The 6062-nt window shown below is 48.2% G+C and overlaps 1 long non-coding RNA gene across 5 annotated transcripts in view; it reads right to left on the bottom strand.

Moving 5' to 3' along the window:
* Positions 1–5755, bottom strand: part of LOC140642181 (uncharacterized) — a 46761-nt gene extending 41006 nt beyond the window's left edge. For all 5 annotated transcript variants that reach the window (XR_012038718.1, XR_012038713.1, XR_012038717.1 and 2 more), the window contains exon 1: positions 5600–5755. This is a non-coding gene — a long non-coding RNA (uncharacterized lncRNA). The remainder of the gene's footprint in view (positions 1–5599) is intronic.
* Positions 5756–6062: the final 307 nt, after the last annotated feature.

The raw sequence follows: 6062 nt of genomic DNA on the forward strand, positions 1-6062 counted from the left end.
GAATTCCCTTACTCTGAGCCAAGGACAGTGGGTCTTGTTTTGTTTTTAAGTTGTGGTTAAAAATAGACATCACCTATAATGGAGCATTTTAGCTGTTTCTAAGCCTAGAGTTCAGCAGTATTAGGTACGTTTACATCCTCCTCACCACGTTATCTTTCCTTTCCATTTTTTAATTTTAATTTGAAATTTTTTAAAGTTTTATCTATTTATTCATGAGAAACACACACACACACACACACACACAGAGGCAGAAACACAGGCAGAGGGAGAAGCAGGCTTCTTCCAAGATGAAGGCAGATGCTCAACAGCTGAGCCACCCAGGCACCCCATACATAATTTTTTACAAATTCGTTCATTCATTTTTCATTATCTCTAGACACAAGGTAGGACTTGAACTCATGACCCTGACTAAGATCAAGAGTTGAGTGCTCTTCTGACTAAGCCGGCCATGTGCTCCTTCCATTTCATTTTTTCAAGAACCCTAGGATCATGGCTCAGAGTTACCATTTGTCTGGTGAGCCCCCTCCGCCCCCCCATGAGGAAGTGCCATCTGTCAGGCTGGTTCATGTTTGTCCATCTTCCTTCCTTCTTTTAGTAGACAGAAGGTGGCTTGTGAAACAGCCAGTGAATATGTCGAATGAGACTGAGGATTTCCCTTGGGAAGTGGGTGCAAGAGGGAGGACAGGTCGATGGAGAACCAGTAAACTTTTGGTGTTGCTTTAGAGGAAAGAGTGTGCTTGCTGGGCCCTCACCCAGGGTGGATGAGTCAGAGCTGTCCCCTGCCAGGCCTCCCTTAATCCTTTGCCCTTATCACTCTCTGCCTGTGTTTGTCCTCTGAACCCTAAGACACCACCATCAAGTGTTTAAGTGTCCCTCAGACTCAGCAGGCCACACCATGCCACGCCCTCCTTGATACACCCCCACCCTGGAAGGCATTAAAGTGAGATGTCATCCTCCACATCCATGATTCCCAAAGGGTTTATTGGGGTTTCCTGGGTTAGGAAACCAGGAAGGGATTCTTTTGGCCCCCAGACAAGGTGAGTTCTTCAGACATCCTCTTTCCCCTTCCCCTTCCCTTTCCCTTTCCCTCCCTCCCCTCCCCTCCCTTCCCTTCTCTTCCCCAAGCAGTCTGAGGGCTGGGGGAGTTGAGGAAAGCCATTCAATGGAGAGAAGTCCAAGGCTCTGACTTTAACAAGATAGCCTTGTGCATTTGAATGAAATGATTGAATGAGGCCCATTGGAATGGACCACCCTGAACCTCCCTTCAGTCACTTGGCCATACCCTCCTCAACTGTGAGTCCTACAGTGGATTTGGGAATGGAAGACCAGATGTGTGTGTGTGTGTGTGTGTGTGTGTGTGTGTGTGTGTGTGTTTATATGTATTCACATGCTGAGGGTGGTGGGGCATGCTCAGGCTGGCTCCTGCAATTCAATTCATTCTGGGAATATTCTGTTGTTTCTGCTGAATTGCCAGTTGCTGCGATGAGCAAAGCTAAACTCCCATTGCCTAGTTCTTAAAAAGCCTGATTCTCTGGTTTTCTTGGTGAATGGAGTCACCCACACCCTCCCATCCCGCCAGAACCCTTGTGCAAATACTTCCACTTGAAGAGTTCTTTCACCTTGTCCAGAAAACAAACAAACAACAGCAACCCACACCCACCCCATTGCCACAGATATACAACCAACTGGCCTCCTTCTGCCTCAACCTACTATAGAGTGTCACTCTCTTAGACATGCCTTAGGCTCAATGACTTGATGCTATCTCCCATTCTCTGCCACAATATAATCCCCCATTAGGTCCATATTATAATTTCATGACCACACTGCTCATGTGAGCTGGAGACCATATGCTAAAGTGACCGGATGGTAGCACCGTCAATCTGAAAGGACCTACATGCCAAGGCGTCCATAAACATGGTCCCTGGAAATCTTTGACATTCACATGCCTCTGATGAAATCATTGCTCTGGAAACTCCAACATCTATAGCCGATCTTGTCCATGTTCTTCTAACCTTTACTCACCCTCTGTTCACCTGATATTTTGTCTGATTATTCATGGAGAAATTAGATCCCGTCCCGCAAGAGGTGAATCTGAATCCTCTGCTCACCACCCCCCCCCATACAGAAAAGAATATGCACAGGTCTGCACCCATCTTATCGTTCTCCACCACGGCAGAAGAAAATGTGGCCTGCCCTCTCTCCTCCTGTCAAAAGGCAAATCTGAGATAAGACTTGTATATAAAGGAAACCAGAATACTTTTTTGAATAGACACTTTTAAAAAGTTGCTGAAGCAGCAAAGAAACACACACAAAACACCCCCCAGCAGGTGGAAGGAGGGTGTGCTGAATCCCCTCCTTTTCCTGGAAGGTGCCTTGGAGAGGAGTGCCAGGAGGAAAGTGAATGACATTCAAGGACAGGAAGTTGAGCTTGAGAATGAGAATTCTGGACAAACAGATGGTTATTAAAAAAAAAAAAGAAAACCCTTATGTTCTTTTAGCCTCCCCACATAGTTGAGCTATTCTTCCACAATGTCTTCTCCTTGTTCAACCCAATAGACACACATTTAGGGTTTGCCATTCCTCAGGGTCTTTGTTTGCTCAGGAGGGCTCTGCCACGTGAAGCTTGTCAGGGACAAACTCTTTCGACTGCTTCACCCCCCCCCCCTTTGTTGTTTGTTGGACTGACATCAAGGTCATCCTCCGGGTCAGGCCCCAGAGGCTGAGAGGGTGGAGGTCAAGGTGGTGCCTCGGGGATGCTGTCCTTTACAGCATCTTTGGATTTGACCTCCTTCGTGGCCTTCCTTGCTCCCTTCAGGGTGCTGCCCCACCAGCTCTTAGTTGCCATCCCAAGAAATGCTCTGGATAGGGGCGATGCCTTTGCCAGCTCCACACTCTCTTACTGGAGGATCCAGTGATCCCACTTCTGGGGATCAGTCCCAGGTAACCCAGAAAAGGCGAAAGCAGAGGGCCATACGATCTCTAAATCCTCTGCCTGTCTAGCTTGTAGAAATCATCTCTACACCTAACACGGTGTTGGCACTTGGGATATGTGCAGATCAAGCATGGAGGTGCATGCTCCCCCCAATGGAGCCACAGCCAGGTGCCCTGAAATACTTGTCCTTGAAAAACAAACGTGAGGTCTTCACCCGTACCTTTCTCCTGCTGAGCAGCCTTCTGCACAGTTACCCTCTGAGTGGAGGAAATACCAGTAATGCACGTAGTTTAGCCAACTGAGGAAAGATTCCCTTGAAAGAAAACCCTTCTTTTCACGTTTCTGATTTTCCATCAATGCTTTCAACCTGCTAGACTTCCAGCCTTCTGAGTCACATGACTTGCTTGATTTCTCTCTTGGTGGTGTCTCATCAGTAGCTTTCATGGTGCTCAGGATGTAGGATTTACAGGGAACAGTTTTCATTCCGGGGTGGGTGGATGTTGTGAAGTGGGATCAGGGATTCCAAGAGAAGGCCAAGAGAGAGGCTCAGAAATGAAACCTTAAATGCCCATGGTCAATTGGTGATATTAATGTATTAAGAGTTACCTTTAATCAGAGGAATTCCTGCTGGAGGGGCATGTGTCCTCTCCTGTCTGGATCCAAAGGTGAAATTTTTAAAGTCCCTACTGGTCCCAGAAAGCATTGAAGTGCCCTAACACCTAGACAGGATGCTGCTTTGTCACCTCCACTGTCCTATCCTCTGCCACCACTGTTTATGTTTTCCTATAACTGCTTAATGCTTGCAGGTGTATATCTTTGATAGTTATTGCTTCTCCTTGTCCTCTGTGGTCCCTTCTGTTTGTTCTTTTTTTTTTTCCTTTTGTTTGTTTTTCAAAGCTTTTTATTGTGATTGAATTTAAGTTTTTTAAAAACTCCCTTATTCATGAGAAACACACGGCAGGGGGTGGGGGTGGGGGTGGGCAGGCAGAGACATAGGCAGAGGGAGAAGCAGGCTCCCTGCAGGGAATCCCATGTGGGACTTCATACCCACCCTCCAGAATTACGTCTCCAACCAAAGGGAGAGCCTCAACCGCCAAGCCACCCAGGCGTCCAAAAGCTTTTCAGTTTCAAGAGATCACTACACCCATCCAACAGACATAGTGCTGGCGGGAACTCATGACTCTCATCGATCAAGACTGACATGGAGGGGGATCCCTGGGTGGCGCAGCGGTTTGGCGCCTGCCTTTGGCCCAGGGCGTGGTCCTGGAGACTCGGGATCGAATCCCACATCGGGTTCCTGGTGCATGGAGCCTGCTTCTCCCTCTGCCTGTGTCTCTGCCCCTCTCTCTCTGTGACTATCATAAATAAATTAAAAAAAAAAAAAGACTGACATGGAGGGATCCCTGGGTGGCGCAGCAGTTTGGCGCCTGCCTTTGGCCCAGGGCGCGATCCTGGAGACCCGGGATCGAATCCCACGTCAGGCTCCCGGTGCATGGAGCCTGCTTCTCCCTCTGCCTGTGTCTCTGCCTCTCTCTCTCACTGTGTGCCTATCATAAATAAATAAAAAACTTAAAAAAAAAAAAAAAAAAAAAGACTGACATGGAGCCAGCCAGGTACCCTTGAATACCTGGACTAGAAAAAAAAGAAAGGAAAAAAAAAAGAAAAAAAGTTTTGTACATACATGCCAGAGAAAGTTCTGTGCATTGTTTTCCTTTCCCCTTAATATCCTGGACAAATTCAAGATAAATAACTACCTATTTTCCAGTGCCCCATCCCTCGGGGGAGGGGGGAGGGGGACAGTGCGGATGTCCTGGAACTACATTTATGTACTGAATGGCTATTTTAATCCTCTCCTCACACCAGCTCTCCCAAACTAAGCTCACCACTAGGCTTCTCTCAGAGGCCTATAAGATCCTGATGACATAGCAGCTGTGAAGGCACAATGGAAATCAGCTGGCCTGAGTTCTTAGGCTTAGGCCTTCCCAAAGGTTAACTTCTCAATGAAGGGAGTTCAACCAGTATCACCAGAAGTTTTGGAGGGGCAGTCGAAAAGCATGGATGGTTTTGTGACACCACAGTTCCTTGAATACAGCTCTCCGCTGGCCTCTTCAGTGAGGAAAGTTGAGTCCTAAACCCCAGCAGACAATCTGGGCAGTCGCAAGCCTGTGGGCTTCAGGCTGAACCAAGCCCTCCCTTAGGGAACTTTTAAATGAGCCCTCACAGCTGAGGGAGTTTAGCAGCTACCTCCAGTCTTGGTGTTGGAGAGACACTGGAGAATCCAGGTAGTCTTCACTGAGAAAGCAGCTTTCTGGGCCTTCAGCTTCCAAGGGTCACCAGGGTAAGTTAGCACACCCTCGCCACAGTTGTGGAGATGAAAAGACCATACGACCTACTAAATGCTGAGGATTAGCATTCATTGAATCAAACTTTCAGCCAGCCCCTCCCAGCTCTGAGGAAACTCTCAGTTCCATATTTTGTTCGGAAACCAATGACACTCAGTGTCCTGAACCCTGGACCCTAAGGGTCATGAGGGAATTTTCCACTGGCCTCTCCAGGAAGGGCTGGAGGAGCCAGTTCCTCAGGATGTTTGGAGGGGCCCGGGAAGGCTCTGTCCAACTCTAGGGGCCATAGACCTTACTGGAGGTCAATTTGCGACACGTTTCTCACCTCAGGGAGTTGGAACATGTGTCTCAGCAGTCGTGTTGGCACCAAGGGAAAGCAGGCTACTTTACTCTGAGAACAAAGCTCTCCCTGACTAAGCTCACCACTAGCCCTCTCCCAGAGACCTGTGACACCCTGCCCCCTCAAAAGCAGTGAGGTCACAATGGAAATGAGCTGGCCTGAATTCTGAGGCTCAGGCCTTACTGAAGGCAATCTTCTCAATGAAGGGAGTTCAACCAGTCTCCCCAGAAGTTTTGGAGGGGTGGCCCAACACTGCTGGAAAGCCTCTGGGACACCACAGTTCCTTGAGTGCAGCTCTCCACTGGCCTATTCCGTGAGGAAAATCAAATCTCTCAGCCCAACAGACACACCTGGGCAGTGACAAGGCTGTTGGCTTAAGTCTGAGAACCAAGTTCTCCCTGATTTAATCTTTCAGTGAGCCCTCAGAGGTGAGGGAGGTTAGAAGCTA

Source organism: Canis lupus, chromosome 1 (assembly GCF_048164855.1).
Source record: "Canis lupus baileyi chromosome 1, mCanLup2.hap1, whole genome shotgun sequence".
Taxonomy (NCBI): domain Eukaryota; kingdom Metazoa; phylum Chordata; class Mammalia; order Carnivora; family Canidae; genus Canis; species Canis lupus.